Source organism: Vanessa cardui, chromosome 13 (assembly GCF_905220365.1).
Source record: "Vanessa cardui chromosome 13, ilVanCard2.1, whole genome shotgun sequence".
NCBI classification, from domain to species: domain Eukaryota; kingdom Metazoa; phylum Arthropoda; class Insecta; order Lepidoptera; family Nymphalidae; genus Vanessa; species Vanessa cardui.
This window is the reverse complement of record NC_061135.1, coordinates 4,176,103-4,193,938: the sequence shown is the minus strand read 5'-3', so window position 1 is coordinate 4,193,938 and position 17,836 is coordinate 4,176,103. Positions and strand designations below refer to the sequence as shown.

The following is a 17,836-nucleotide window of genomic DNA, read 5'->3' as shown; positions in this document are numbered from 1 at the left end:
AGAAATTGGAAATTTACAGGATGTTATTATTATTATTAACTTATGTACGAATTCGTTTTATAGATGTGATTTATTGGTATATATGATATTAAGGTAAATATGTTAGTTACATTACATTTTAAAACCAAATGTTACGATATTTTCAAACAGCAGGCCAAGCAATAACGAATTTACAAACTGGAAAATAATTTTGCAAGTTTGCACCAATTTTCTGATTGTATGAGATGATGAGTGTCTCAAAAAAGTTTCTGTATGTAACTAATAACTCCTGAACTACGTTTTGAGTAAAAAATACTTTATTTATATAATTCTTTTTGCGAAAATGAGTGTCACTTGCTTAAGAATGCATTAAAGAGTCATGAGCCTTATTGAAGTAAGTTTTATTTAAGCAATAGTTATGACAATTGTTGTGAGTAGAGTTTTATTAATAATTTTATTTTTGTTTCATACATAATAATAACCTACGTTTTATTTCCAATAGGTTTTTTTATTACATAAAATTTTATTTAAATTTAGTATAATATTTTTGTTCGTCCGAATAGGCTTTCAAAGTAATGGAGATAATCATTAATATTGTATGCGTCAGATAAGCCGTTTCATTTATATTTATAAAGTCTACTCCCGGATTCGTTCGTTCTGTGGTGTTAAAGGATTCCTCGGCGATGCCGTTTGCATATCTGATAATATTAAATACCGTGTTAAGGTTTCAGAATAACGTTATATAGAGAGGAATATGTTTATGAAAGGAATTGTGGGCAGCTTTGATCACAAAAATTGATTCGATTTAAAATTGGAATGCGATCGTGTAAATGTATTTAAAAATAATGCTTTTAAGGATAACTGGGACGTTTTTTTTTTTTAATCTAAGATACCTATTTGTACACAATTTGACAATTTGCATTTATTTAATTCGTCTATTGAGATATCTCGTTTTTGTGTATTACTTACAATATTTCTAGAAGTTTATTGGGCCTTATTGGGAAGTAAGACCTCTTTTGTGCAAAATTTAGATCAAATAATTGAAATAAATAGTACCAAATGTAACTAAGATTACAAATTTAGACAAACATTGAACAGTGAAAAGAAAAAAAACCAAAATAAAATCTCAGCGCCGACAATCTCATCATTACAGGGAGCGATTCGATCTGCGATGATTGACAGCTAATAACCGCAGATTTCCCATGGGCGAGCGCAATTTGTCCCCTCTGTGGCACCGATTCATCGTCGACCTGCCACCGATGGCTGACACTCTGTGAAAGTAGTGACGTCTTAAGGCTTTAGCACGATGAACACTTAGGGATTTTGGTTGACCTTAGATCAAGTTTTTACAGAGGAAATATTGAAAATTTTCTGAGCCAGTATTCCCTGAGTATTGGATATATTTAGACATTGCCAGCAAGTTTTCTGTTTTCATCTGTAGTTAAATAATCGAGGCATACAAAAATGGTAAATGCGAAAATGACATTCTTGATGTGCAAACTTAATTATAAATAAAATCGGTTTTTCCGAACCAATACAACCTGGGAAACTTCAAGAGCTTACTCATTTAATTAAGGCCGGTAACTAATCTGGAAGCCCTCTGGTGTTGCTGATGTGCTCGTTTGCCAGCTGTAACATGTAATATCTTCTAAACTGTTTAATTTCGTCATGAAATACATCACTATTTGTGAAGATTGGAAAAATCGAAGTTAATTTCAAAACTCACTAAACAATTCTTTAAATTATTTCATTGGTTTGGTTTCCAAAACCCCAGATTGCTTACATCAAATTATCGAAGCCTAATAATAACTTCTTTTAAGTTATCATACATATCGACGCCCTTCACTTATTGAAGATTAATATGGAAAACGTTTATATGTTGTAAAATAACTATAGCGAGTAAAGTAAGATCCTTAAATCCTTAGACAAGGATCTACAGATTTAAAAAAAAAATTGATGTTAATTCCCAATAGTGGGATGTTTAAGCTCTTGATGATGTAGAAGTAAAAGACTAGTTATTCTACCGCCAAATAACAGTACTCAGTATTGTTGTGTTCCGGTTTGAAGGGTGAGTGAGCCAGTGTAACTACAGGCACAAGGGACATAACATCTTAGTTCCCAAGGTTGGTGGCACATTGACGATGTGAGGTAATATATCTTACAGCGTCATTGTCTATGGGTGATGGTGACCACAAAATTGCGTCCCAACCTTTCACATACTCTTTATTTATATTTGTCACATTTTTATAAAATTTGTAAGATTATGATTAAAACGAAATCTTATCGTCGAGTAAAATTCAGAGATTGATAAATAAATACTATTTAAAAAGTTTCGAAAGCCGCATTAAAGGAACTCAGAGCAAGTAAAAAGTTTCTCTGTTGCAGGAAATTGACTCGCGATTCAATTTCCAGCCGTAATCCGCTCGGATATCTACGCGTTTTAACATCTGTTAGATTCGTGAAATATTTTTACATGATATCGTTTAAAAGTGTATTTTACACGATTCAAGTATTTTCGATATATTTTATAAAAGAGTAAGCTTATCAGTTGCAGCGTCTGCGTCAAGGCTTTACTACTAAAGTATTGCAACAAAATTCATATTAAAATCGGGTTCAATTATTATTATTGTGTCAAATTAGAATCGTGTCAAAACGAATGTACTTTTAAACGGGGAATTCAAATTCAAATTCAAATTCTTTATTTGTAAAATTTTTGAAAACAACAAAAATTTCGCCACTAGGCATACAAATATAAATTGGTACACATTATTACTTTACATTAATTAAAATATAAAAAAATAATTAACTGCTAAAACATAAAAAAAAAACAATAATAATAATAACAATAACCCCCCCAGGGAATGAACCTTGTCGTGGTGGGGGGGCTTAAGGATAGCAGGAACAAAAAACAGGTCTAAACATCTTGACCAAATACCCCTTTAATGGGAGAATCTATGAAGCCCAAATAACCCAGGCTACTCTATCTAAACTAATCATTCCCAACCCCCGTGGAGCATGATGGATAAAACCAATAGATATAATTTACGGTCGCTTCCCGGGGGTCGCCGGGGCGCATCTGGAGCCGGTGCTGGATGCTACAGCATGCGGTCCACCGGCGACGAGGCGTTGAGCAGGCGGGCCCTCGTCGCAAAACAAGCTACAGCCGATCATCGGGAGTTGAACAGGCGGGCTTCCGATGTCGAAGTTACAGCTGAACCACAGGGATATTCTCAGAACCCAGCTTCAAACCCTGCATCCTCTCCAAAATCTTCATTTTCATCAATATCCTCTTGTACACCCTCTTACATAAATACCTTTAACCATCCTAATTCTTCCACAAATACCTCTTTTCGCAGTCATTCTCCGTTATTAGTTGAAAACGTTGTGCAGTCGACAAATGTTGATGACTCTGCACCCGTTAAGACTATTAAGCGTGCGCGCAAAAAATGGACTAAAGAAATGAACATGTTCATCCTGCGCACATATTATATTTTAACCTCATTAGAAGAAGATACTACATCCTACTTAACCGACTTGCATACAAAATTCTTAGAGCAATTCCCGGACATGGAAGTTAGTAGACAACGCGTAGGCGATCAACGCAGAGCAATAGAACGTAATAAATTATTAACGCTTGAAGATAAAAACAAAGCACGCAATGAAGCCAAAGCATATTTACATAGCTTAGCAGTCGATATATCAAGTGCCAATAAAGTTGATACACTTCTACACGCAAATCATTTAACAGAATTATCATCACATTCACCCACTCAAACGCATTTCACTCAGGGTCGGACTAATCAAAGAATGCGGTGGAGTAACGAAATTAACGAAGAAATAATAAGGTTGTATTATAAGATTACACATGACATGAATACTAATAGGACATCATATAGGAAAATACTACACCAAAAGTTTATTGAAAAATACCCACATCTCGTACATATAAGCGAACAAAGAGTAGCCGACCAAAGAAGAGTAATAATAAACAATAAACTTATACCCAGTTCTCGATTAGAAGAACTAAAACAGGAGGTCACTAATGAGATTGGCATTACAGACATAGCAACTGATAAAAGATGCGAGCAAGATACAACATGTAATGAAGATAATGAGGATAATCAATGGAAGATAATAAATGACTTAAACAGAATACAAATAGATGATCATATACAAGATAAAAATAATAAAGAAGAAACTCCTCAGTATATAGATTCAGAAATAGACGATACTTTTCAGCAAGCATTAGAATATTTCAAAACTACTGATCCAAACTGTCGCCCCTATATACCGAAACAAAATACCTCAAAAAAATTAGCAAAAATAATAACATATCTTAATACATCAATCTTACCCAAATACATAGACGAAAATACTACATTTGAAAGTGAACAAACAATCATATACTCCGCAGCATGGACTTCAGCTAAAATTAATGGAACAAAATTAAGTCTCCCTTTCCATAATAAAACCCTCCCTCAGACCAAGAATCAGAAGCCAAATTGGCAAAAACGCTTAGAGCGTAGGATACTGAAGTTAAGAAAATATATAGGTAAACTGACACAAGTTATAAATGGTAACAACAATTGCGCTCTTAAACTAGAGGTAGATTCAATATTAGAACATTATAAAGTACACACACAACATGAAGAACATAACGTACAACTCACACAGTTCTTAGACACTCTCAAACAAAAATTGTCAGTCTTTAGTTGCCGTCTTAAAAGATACTTAGCATGCACAGCTCGAAAAACCGAAAACGCTCAATTCAAAACTAATGAAAGAAAATTTTACCAAAATATTCGAAGTCAAAGCACTAATCTAACTAATTGTACTAAAAACTCAACCATGCACGATACAAATCTGCCACCCAGAGACGAACTAAGAAAATTCTGGATTAACTTATGGGAAGCCCCAATCAACCACAACCATGAAGCTAACTGGATCAAAGAAGAAATACACAGACACGAAACTACTGAACCGATGGAATTCAGACAAATCCCGATAGAAACATTTAATATTGTATTAAAACGATTGCATAATTGGAAATCACCCGGTCCTGACCGAATTCATAACTACTGGTACAAGAAGTTCACTTATATACACCCCTATTTGTATACTCATATTAATAACTTTATTGCAAACCCAAGCTCAATGCCACAATACATAGCAAAAGGTATTACTTACATGCTTCCCAAGGACCCTAATGATACCGCAAATCCCTCTAAATATAGACCAATTACCTGTCTTCAAACAATTTACAAAATCATTACCGCATGTCTTACACATTCTATTTACAATCATTTAGAAAAAAACGCAATTTTAGAAGAACAACAAAAAGGATGTAGAAAAAATAGTCAGGGATGTAAAGAACAACTAACCATCGATACAGTTATTTTAAAACAAGTGCAAAAAATGAAAAAAGATCTGTATACTGTCTATATTGACTACAAAAAGGCATTCGACTCCGTGCCACATAGCTGGTTAATAAATATTTTACACATCTACAAAATACACCCACAAATCATAAATTTTTTACAGCGCGCTATAACTCTTTGGACTACTAAACTTACCATTAGTTTACAAAATAAAACTATTGAAACCGATGAAATCAAAATACAACGGGGTATTTTCCAAGGCGATACTTTAAGTCCTCTATGGTTCTGCCTTGCTTTGAACCCCCTTTCTACTATTTTAAACTCTACATGCAATGGATACACATTACAATACACAAACAGTCTAACAAATAACATTGAGCTTATAAATATTAATCATTTACTTTATATGGATGATATAAAAATGTTCTCATCTACAGAAAAGGGTCTTGAAAACTTAATTAAATTAGCTGAAAATTTCTCTCAGGATATTAAAATGGAGTTCGGCATTGACAAATGTAAAATCAATTCAATTAAATCAGGTCATAATCATCTAATGCATTATCAACTACAAACCGGAGAAACAATAGATCCCTTAGAAGAAAACGATACGTATAAATATTTAGGTTACAATCAGGCAAAACAGATATTAGAAAAAGAAACCAAAATAAAAATTAAACAACAATTTAATTATAGACTGAATAGGATATTGAAAACACAACTTAATTCCAAAAACATAATTAAAGCCATCAACACCTTTGCTATCCCCATTTTAATATATTCTTTCGGTATACTTAAATGGTCAAAAAACGACTTAAAACAATTGCAGCGAAATATTAATACCACCATGACTAAAAACAGAAAACACCATCCAAGAGCTTGCGTACAAAGACAGACTCTGCCAAGAAGTGAGGGGGGGAGAGGTATTATAGACATAATAAACTTGCACAATAACCAAATTACAAACCTACGAAAATACTTTTACACTAAATCTAACACATCAAAACTACACACTGCAATAGTTGAAACCGATAAAAAACTCACACCACTAAACTTACAGGATAAAAACACGCAAAAAAATGAAGAACAAATAGATCGAAATGTTAAAATAAGCGAATGGGCCCGTAAGTCACTACACGGAAGACATCGTCAAGACCTATGCCGTAGTAACGTCGACATAAATGCGTCGAACGCGTGGCTGAGTCGAGGCGAGCTTTTTCCTGAGACTGAGGGGTTTATGATTGCAATACAGGACCAAGTTATTGAGACTCGTAATTACCAGAAATACATTATGAGAATACCTAACTTAAGCACTGATTTATGTCGACGCTGCAATAGTGTTTCGGAGTCCATACAGCATATAACTGGCGCATGCAGAGCAATAGCACAAACAGATTATAAGTACAGACACGATCAGGTAGCAAATATAGTCCACCAAGAACTGGCTCTAAAGTACAAATTAATATCTAACAAAACAGCATACTATAAATATACACCCGAAACGGTACTAGAAAACACCACTCACAAATTATACTACGACAGAGCAATACTTACAGATCGAACAGTTCACTACAACAGACCTGACATAACAATAGTCGACAAAGTACAAAAATCTGCCTTTTTAATTGACATTGCCATTCCTAACACACACAATCTGCAAAGCACCATAAATGAAAAACTTACAAAATACACGGAACTAAAAGAAGAAATAGCACGTATGTGGCACTTGCAGAAAGTTACAATAGTCCCAATAGTTTTGTCCACTACTGGCGTCATACCCAAACAAATGCACATATCTGTAAAAGCTTTAAATCTTCCAAATTCTCTATATGTAAATATGCAGAAGGCCGTGATACTAAACACTTGCAGAATTGTACGCAAATTTTTTGCAACTGATGGGGAACGGGAATTGCTTTAGAGCTTTCAATTTTTAAGACGTGTCTGACCACTTGGCTTCGGCCCGTGAGAATGACGTAAATACCGGCTCTAAGCCGAGTTGTTAAAAATAACAATAATAATAAAACATTAATTAAAATATGTCAAAATATAATATAATTAGAAATAAGATTGATTAGGAAAATAGATACGAACTTAGGCAAACATCATTAACTAATATCAAAAAATTCAGAGATTTTGTAAAATGTCTTTTCAATGAGGTATACTTTTAATTTACGCTTAAATAGAGGTATTGGTAATGATTTTATGTATTCTGGCAATTTATTAAATACCTTTACTGACATTCTAAAAATTCCTTTTTGCATTAAGGCCGTGTGGGAGGGGCTCAGATGCAACTTACTCTCGTTTCTCAAATTTCGATTATGTACTGAATGTGCTAAATTAAACTGGCTAGGATTATTTTTCACAAACATTGCTACTTCATAAATATACAAAGATGGAAAAGTCAATATATTTAGCTTTTTAAAGTGTGATTTACATGATTCTTCTACCTTTAGACCACAAATAGCTCGTATGCATCGTTTCTGAGCTTTAAATATTTTTTCCCAGTCTGTAGAATTTCCCCAGAAAATGACACCATACCGTAAAATTGAGGCAACATAACCATTGTATGCTATGAGAGTAGTCTCAAGACTAGAAATGCGCGCTAGCTTTTTTAGTACAAAGGCGAATTTACTTAATTTTGCACAAGTGTCCTCTATATGTGATTTCCAATTTAATTGCCTATCTATTGTTAAACCTAAAAATTTTGTACGGTTTTCAGATGGAATTGTAATTCCCTCGTAACGTAAGTTTATATTAGTAGATTTTATTCTTTGTTGAAAATGCATAATTTTAGTTTTATTTAAATTTATCATTAGTTTATTTTTATCAATCCAATCTATTATATCTCTTAATGCGTCATTTATATCTTGTTCATAACTTTCGATTTTATCGCCCTTAATTATTACAGTACAGTCATCAGCGAAAAGTACCATTTCATGTTTTGTCGATTCAGTAATGTCATTTATATAGCATAGAAACAAGAGGGGTCCTAAAATACTACCTTGTGGTACACCAAAATTGTTTGATTTATACTGTGATATATATTTACACTCTTCCTTTCTTTCTATATTTAGGTTAGTTATTTCAGTATATTGCAATCTATTTTCTAAGTAGGATATTATAAGTTCAAGAGATATACCCCTTATCCCCATTCCATATAATTTATTTTTTAATATATTATGATCTACGCGATCAAAAGCTTTAGACATATCTAAAAATATGGCACAGACTGGTTTCCTTAGATCCATATTATAAGTTACTTCCTTTAGTAAATCATAAATCGCCATATTGGTGTTACTGTTTTTTCGAAATCCTTTTTGTTGACGTACTATTATTTTATGATGATCTAAGAAATTAATTAGCCTATTAAATATTACCTTTTCAAAAACCTTTGCAATTACCGGAATAAGTGCAACTGGTCGATAGTTTGATATGTTATAACGACATCCTTTTTTGAAAAGTTTAAGAGCATCAGGAAATTTACCAGAACACAACGAAAGATTTACTATATGGGTTAATAATGGTGCTAAAATGTCTACATTTTGTTTAAGTATTTTTGTATTTATACCATCATACCCAACACTTTGTGTGTTATTTAAATTTAGAATAATATTTTTAAGTTCAATATAATCAGTGGGCTTAAAAAACAATGATTCAACTATATTATAATTTTTATACAAAGTAACGTTATATGAATAAGATATTTTATTATAATTTGTTATTTCATCTATAAAAAAATTATTAAATTTGTTAGCTATCTCCGTGGGGTTAGTTATTGTTACACCATTATCATTGATTTTACTAGCAGTAATTCTGGGCAATTATTTGTATTTCTAATTACCTCCCAAGAAGCTTTTGATTTATTTACCGCGTTTTTTATTTTAAAATTATTTTGAGCACGTTTAGTCAAATTTATAATTTTATTGTATCTTTCTTTATACGTTTTTAAATTTTCTCTTTTTACTATCGTTCTTGATTTCCTGTATATCCATAAAAGCTCTCTTTTTTTTCTACTGCATACTCTTATACCGCGTGTTATCCATTTTGGTGATTTATTTGATTTCATGACATTTTTTTTTAACGGAAAACATAGTTCATAAAATAAACAAAAAATATCTTTAAACATATTGTACGATATGTCAACATTATTACTATTATATATATCATAGAATGAAAGACTTTGTAAGCACTCAGTGAATTTTTTGGAATTTTCATTAGAATAATCACGTTTCTTTATATACCAAAATTTTAGAAGGCATTGTTTTTTAATGGGAAATTTTAAAATTTGTGCATTATGATCAGATAGCGCAAGTTCCTCTATTTCAATTTTACAACCTTTGAAATTGACTATAAAATTATCTAAACAAGTATTAGAACCAGGTCTTGTTGGTTGTTTAATTAACAACTTAAGATTATATGTCAGTAATAGATTTTCAAAGTCAAATACAATATTATTACGATTAAGAATATTAATGTTAATGTCACCACAAATAATACATTTTTTTTAGAATTAAAACAATTTTTTTTAAATATACAGTTAAGAACATTGAAAAAACAATTTATATCAGAGTTAGGAATTCTATATATGCAAATTAATATTATATTAAAATCAATCAATTCAATACCACAACATTCAACAACACATTTATAAGATAAGTTTTTTACATAGGGTAGTTCTTTATACTCAAAAACACCTTCTCTAGTTAATATACATGCCCCGCCTCTTTTATTTTCACGCGTGTAAATGCTCGCTATTTTAAAATGTGACAGATTCAAAAGATTTTCATTCCCAGTAGCTATAAAGTGTTCAGTAATACATAGAATATCAATTTGTTTTTTTTCTTGTAGTAGTTCTTCCAAACATACGGTTAGTAAATCAGATTTATTTATAAGACCCGCTATATTTTGATGCATTATTCTCATATAAGTGTTAGCAACGAAAGGAGTTGTCTTCATGACCTGTTTTGGATAATGTATGTGTATTATTTTTTCCAGTTGGCAAAATTTCCAGTTGAATACTGTTGATTAAACTTTGTAAATCTTGAAAAACTTGTCGCATGCCATTGTGACTGATTCTTCCTGTTTTTTCCGAAAACATTACATAATTACATTTTAAGTTACGGTTAGAGTCAAGTACGTAAGCGCATTCATGAGTTTGTTGATCCAAATACAGCAAATTATTAAACATTTCTACCCTGTAATTATAAAGTGATGAATACTTGCTATATTTGTAATTTGGTACACAAATGATAATATTAGTATGTTTGAGTTGTAAAGTGATGTTTCTGATATGCACAACAAGCTTATAATAGTCATTTGTTTGGTTGAAATCTTCCTCTCCAACAATAATAACGCAAAAATCTTCCTTGGTGAATGATTTCAAATTGATATCTAAACTTTGAAACAAGGTATTTACTCCAACATTTGTATAAAGATAACGACATATTTGGTACTCTGATCCGAATTTTTCTTCTGCGAGGGACAGCGAATTATGATACTTATTCGTAGTAAAAACGTACATTCTCTTTGATTTTTCATGTTTCAAGTTTTTATTTTGCAATTTAGACATATCTGCTGACTTTTGTTCAATATTACTATTGCATGCTGAACTGTGTGCAGATTTATTTTGATGTGTTAATACAGAATTTAATTTTAAATTATTTGGTAAAGATTTTTTCTGATTAATTTTTTTTTCCGAATTTTTTCTTATGTTTTGTTTTAAACTTTCGTTGTCCAATGTTAACTTATTTATTTTTTCATATGCTGCTTGTAATTCTAACTTCAAATGATTTATTTGTTGTTTTAAACACGATAATGTACCGATATTTTCTTCATCATCAGTTAAATATGGTAAACTTTGACTGGATTCATTAAGTATGTTCTGGGTTTAAAAGCTGTGATCCATTGGAATATTATTAATTTCGATGTTTTCTTGTTGCCTTGGTCGTCGTGTCGTTACATTGTTATGAAATTTCAGTTTGCTTAAATATTTTAAAGTGTAATTTTATTTATAACTATTTTTTCGAACTTATATGATTCTAGTATTGTAAATAATGTTTTAAAAGAAATATAAATTCAAACTTTTCGTGAGTTCGAACTCTGGTTGCTTGCGAATCTATTCACCCGTTGTCTCCACTAGACCAACTGAACGCATAGTGGATTTGCTAAAATAGCGTTTCAGTATCAGTGCGTTAGTTTATTATTTATTTAAGAAGTAATGTGGAGTTTTTTGTGGGTAAACTTATTATACTTGTTTTGTTTCACTGCATACAATTTAATACACAAAAGTTAATAATTATTTTCGGTACAAATTAATGTTTTTTATTTACTTATCTCTTTATATAAACTTATTTTCTTCTTCTCCTTTTTTAATGGTCTGTTTAAACGCACTATTCACCTGTTTGGAGAGTTAACGCCAACTTAATCACTTTGTCTTTACACTAATTCACAGCCAATATAGTTTTAAGCACAGTTTTTGTTTCATGAAACTATTTGTTAAGATAACATTCTCACAGTAGTATCATATTATACATATCTTGTTCGTAGATTTTTTGTGCACATAAAAACTTTTTAATATTTTTATTTTACGATTATTCTGGAGCTAACTATTAACCGTCCAGCCATTTACACCGTCACACTGGGAACGGGGAAGCATAAGATGTATTAGAATCAACAGAGTTCCTTGGTATGACAATTGACTCTAAGCTCCAATGGGGCCCCCATATAAGTAAATTGGCGAATAGACTCAGCTCTGCAGCCTATCCGGTAAAAAAGATTAGACTTTTGACTGATGTGGATACGGCTCGCCTTGTATATTTTAGCTATTTCGACAGTATTATGTCGTAGGGCATCCTACTCTGGGGTAATGCAGCTGCAATAATACTATTTTTGTACTGTAGAAGAGGGTTATTCGTGCAATTTATAACCTGGACCCAAAAGATTCGTTAAGATGTAAATTTAAAGAAATTAAAATAATTCTTCTCAATTTGTTTTTGATAATGTTATGTATGTACGCAAAAACATAAATGATTTTCCCAAAAATTGTGACGTACATTCCAATAATACTAGACACCGAACCGGTGGTAGATTTTCAACAATCAATAAGAAAGTGTAAACACTTCTATTTTGAATAAAGGTTTTTGACTTAACTTGACTTTGACTTATTATTCATTTATATCTTCTATACATATAATAATATTGGAGTGTCTGTTTGTAATATTAAAATAGACCTTTTTTACTCAATGCATATGTATTACATACACGGTGCATATACCAAAATAACATTTTTACAATTTTTTTTCTGTAAGTCTGTTCCGGCTAATCTCTAGAACGGCTGGACCGATTTTGACGGGACTTTCACTGGCAGATAACTGATATAATAAGGAGTTACTTAGGCTACAATAATATTTATTCACGTACAAAGTCGCGGACACAGCTAATATGTATATAAAAGAACAAGTCCTGACACCGATCGTAAACTATTAAAGTAGGCACCCATTAAGGAATGAATTTTGGAAATTATATCCCTAAGGGGGTGAAACAGGGATTGGAATCTCAGGTAATATAATAAATTTCCAAGCGAGTAAAGATGCTGGCAACATCTAGTCTCTTATATGATGATTGATTAACAGAGTACGTTAACAATTTATTATAAAATATAATAGATAATCTAAAGACTAAAACAGTATTTTGTTTTGCTAATCAAAAATATATCGGTATCCTATGTATTCCAACTTTACTTAAACGGAAGGTTTGCTTTTAAGGCGGATTATCTACAAGTATTTAAATGTAATACCACAATATCATGAAATACAAGGTATTAGTATTTGTTGAAAGGATTTAGTATTATAGACTATAATTCAATACACTAATCATCTACATTACATAGTATAAAAAAGTCGTTTACCCCTGTCTGTCCATTTGTATGTTTAAAAATACACAACGGATTTTGATGCGATTTTTTTAATAGATAGATTGATTCGAAAGGGAGGTTTTTGAATATAATATACATGGACAATGTAGTTAAGAAAATCTGATAATTTTAGACGTCTTTAACTTGATGTCGTAACATCGTTTGCAGTAGATTTACTATCAGTATTTTATTCGTGCGAAGCCGGGCAGATCACTTGTTCCTAAATGAATGCATTGTGTTAGTAAGTTTAAAGCATTATTTAGAGGTTCGTAGTATAAATATATATTTATTTATTTAATATGGAACTCCAACACAGGTAATAATATTAAATGTACCTCTAGTTATAGAACACAACATGCGCTTATAAAGTATTGAACTCTAAAACAAAACTTAGGAAATAAAAATAAAAGAAAAAAAAAGTAAAACTAATAATTACAAAACAATGAAGTAAAATAATTTATCGAAAACTATTTAACAAATCTAAACTAAACAAAATGAAAATAAGTTCAGAAACAAATTATAGAAAGAAATTTACTTTGACTAACAATTTGCATAAAAGGCATAACATTTCTTTTTGAAAGTGCTAAAAGTGTCGAATAATGACATTTTTCTTGTAGGTACGTATTATATAGTCGGTTCGTACTCAATATTTGTAGTTGATGTCAAACCAAAATTTTTAAGCCTGAATCCTACTAACTGAAAACAGACGGTCGAAATGAATATTTGATTGGCTCCCGACGCAAATGTCAGCACAAATAGAATAATAAACGAGACAGGATTAACCGAAATGGATAATGCTCAATATTTCAAATAGGTGATTCGTTTCGAGAGACCTAATCGTATTTACGAGGAAAGTTCGTGTAATTATTTGTTAAAGGTCAAACCGTACACTAGAAAATTGAGTGTTCTATATATAACGTCATGTTGTATTTATTCTTTACTTTAAAAAGTGCGTCCTTCAACTTTTTATTAAATATTTCTTAACTAATCGAAAACCTAACAAATGTTTCCACCAACCCGCTTCGGAACAGTGTGGTGGAATATGTTGCAGACCTACTTCTCAAAGGGAGAGGAGGCTTTCGCCCAACAGTGGGAAATTTACAGGCTCTTGTTGTTGTTGTTGTAACCACCATTTTTTTCTTATTTTGCTGCCTTTACTTCGTTATCTCATGAACGCAAGTCATCTTGTAAGCATAAGCGTCACTCACTTAATACTCATGATAATTCACCGTTGGGCTATATCCGCTTATCACATACTTTTCACCTTAATTAAAAATTTATATTATTTTGTAGATTTCAGTTTTGAATATGTTCCTTATTGTAAGTTTATACCCCTAATGACTCCTTGGCCAGAGATACGGGTTAAATTTCCTGGTGTGAATAAATCGACTATTAAAATTCACCAACTTTTGGTTTTTATAATATATGGAATGTTTTATAATATATTATGTAAATAAGTATATTAAGTGAAGCTACCACTAGTTGGCAACAATGAAGTTGTTAGTTTCTTCGTGTCTAGTGTGCCTCCTTTACACTGGCTTACCCTTTACATTGAAACGAAATTTTGCAGTTGCATTATCTTTCAGTATTTATTACACAATACCTGTGATGCCGTAAGCCTAATTCCCCTCTTAATCCGGAAGGTCATATAACTCGAAGCAACGCTGTAACAGATTATAATTTGAAAATGACCATGAAAAACTGAAACGCGGTTGATTTCACGGTTGCTTTAAAGAGACGCAAACGTATTATGTATTGAGATCGTTATTAAATATTATTGTACCAATAAAATTATATAAATTAATCTTATACGTATAATAAAATTGGAGTGTCTGTTTGTAATATTAAAAGAACCGCTTCTTAATTAATGCATATGCACGGCACATATACCAAAACAATATGTTTTTAAATTTTTCTCTGATTGTTCCGCCTAATCTCTGGAATGGCTGGACAGATTTTGATGGCACTTTCACTGACAGGTGTAATAAGGAGTAATGTAGACTAGAGCAATAAGTCGCGGGCACTGTTAGTCTACAATAAAGGTGGGTTGTCATATCAGTAATCTTGAAGTTTAAACGATAATATTACTGTCGGTTTTATTTGGTCATACTATGAAATGTAAGCATTTTAGGAAACATTTGGAAACAAGGAGTGGTCCTGTAGAGTTATTTAGTCAGAAATTCAAAATTCACTGCAGAATATTAGCGTGAAATATGTATGAGAATCTGATGTGCGCCATTGATTATAATAATTATAAAATTGATGTAGTTGTCAAAATGGCGCCATGTTAAATAGATTGTCAACATTTGAGGATACGAAGTGAATCCTTAGAGGAGCTGGTGCTGGCCACGATCTAAATATTAGACGTGTTAATGTATAAAATTATTTATATCAATGAAATTAATCCTGAAAGCAAAAATTTGTGATGAATGGCATAAAAAATATATATACTAATACATAAGAAGATATTTTTTTTGTTATTCACATGAATAACATCTATGATATCTAAGTTATATAACTTTCATATAAAATGTGACAAAAACCATGTAATCGCTCTGTTAAAAAATATTTTGCAGGGCTTTGTATTTTTTATCAATTTTAAAAGAACTGGGGTCAAAATTGTAGACGTCTCATCAAAATTCCTTCCAATAGTAAGAGATTGGGGCATAAAAGTAACAAGTTATACATTTTTTTGTTGTTGTTTGTGTCCTGATATGATGAAAGCTACTTCATAACAAATTTTAGCTGTCTAGTAGGGTAGGAAGTATAAGAAGAATAATCAGGGTTTTTTAAATTTCAATAAAATAGGGTAGAGAGCTATGCATTTCAAATTTTATATGTGTAATAAGTTCGCTATTGACATACACTAAATTATGTCCAAATCCAAGTAATAATGGTTCAAAAACAAGACGAGGCGCTTTAAGATAAAGTTCTTGTGCTTCGCTTGGCTTATCTTGGCAGGGGCACCTTGGCTCTAGATTGAAACTTAGACTATTGACATGAAGTGTGAATTCCATATTCTACTAAAATTATAAATGCAAAATGTTGTCTTAAATTTTCGCGATTATTACACATTTAAATATATATACGTTATAATTAGTTTTATAAATGCAAAAGTTGTGAGAATTGATATATGTGTGTTTGTTACTGTTTTATGAAAAACACTACTGAACGGATTTGAATGTAATTTTATAGTAATATAGGCTATACATCTGAATGACACATAGACTACAATTTATAAACACATATCACACATAACATCATCAGCCCGTTTTTGTCCACTGCTGGACATAGGCCTCTCCCAGTGCACGCCACTGTGGTCTTTCTCCGGCTACTCGCATCCAGCTCCTGCCTGCCGCCTTGCGTAAGTCGTCACACCACCGTGCCTGAGGACGTCCTACACTACGTTTGCCGAGACGCGGTCTCCACTCTAGAACACGTTTTTCTCAACGGTTGTCGGTTCTACGGTAGATATGACCAGCCCACTGCCACTTCAGCTTACTAATCCGGTAATGTGATGTGATCCGAATAACACATAGACTACAATTTATAATGATTTTATGTCATTTGGTCATAACATAACGATACATAGCAAGAACATGTGCGAAGCTGGGGCGGGTCACTAGTTCCTGTATAAGTATAAATCACATTCCCGTATTACTTATAAAGTTATTGATGTGTGACGGTTCTAGAAATTAATTTATAACAAAGGAGTATTAAATATGAACGTAACAGGTAACATAAGTCCAGGTGTGTGTCAATCAGTGCACCACAAAATTAAATGATTTATTTAGTATGTAATTAGTTCCGGCGCGTGTCGGTATTTGCTCTATTGGGTCGAAAAATCGATGCTACTTCTGATGATAAAGGGTATACTTATATTTTAAAATATCATAAAGAATTTAACAGACCATAATAATTTTTTTCAAATAATATTGGTATTGAGAAATGGATATAACTATATATGATATTAAAAATAAGTTATGGAAAAACAAAAACAGTCCAAAGTGATTTCAAATTTGGAGGTGCTGGGATTTGAACCCAGGACTTTCAGCATGCGAAGCAGACACTCTACCACTGAGTTACACCCCCGATAGAAAGTTTACGCGAAAACAGCATAGTTTACGTTTATAAGCGTCGTCGAATATCCTTTTTTAAATATTTGGTTTAAAGTTTGATTCCCTGTGATTATTTGTCACAAGCGGACTATGTCGCAAAGCTGTAAAAATCAAATTTAATAATTAAATACGTAATTGTAATGTTATAATAAATTGTTTTATTTAAATAGTTAATCGCGAAAAAAGCCCTATGAGAGTTACACTAATATAAAATACTGTTAAAATAATTGTCCAGTATAGTATTAAATTTTTACCTATATTTAATTAAATTAACGGAAATGTATCTATTATGCGTGAAAATTTCATTTAAACTGTTAGTTTTCATACATAATATATGCTTTTTAAGTTGTTAAACTTTTATTTACCTTCTGTCTTTAAAACACACTTAAATAAATACATTATGGTATATTAATTACCTTAAAATTAGGCATAGTTATGCTTAACATAAAGTA

At 31.7% G+C, this 17,836-nt stretch overlaps 1 non-coding gene across 1 annotated transcript; it reads right to left on the bottom strand.

The window, feature by feature from the left end:
* Window positions 1-17,286: 17,286 nt before the first annotated feature.
* Trnaa-cgc lies at window positions 17,287-17,358 on the bottom strand. Its single transcript has one exon. It is a non-coding gene; the product is annotated as a tRNA-Ala (tRNA).
* Window positions 17,359-17,836: the final 478 nt, after the last annotated feature.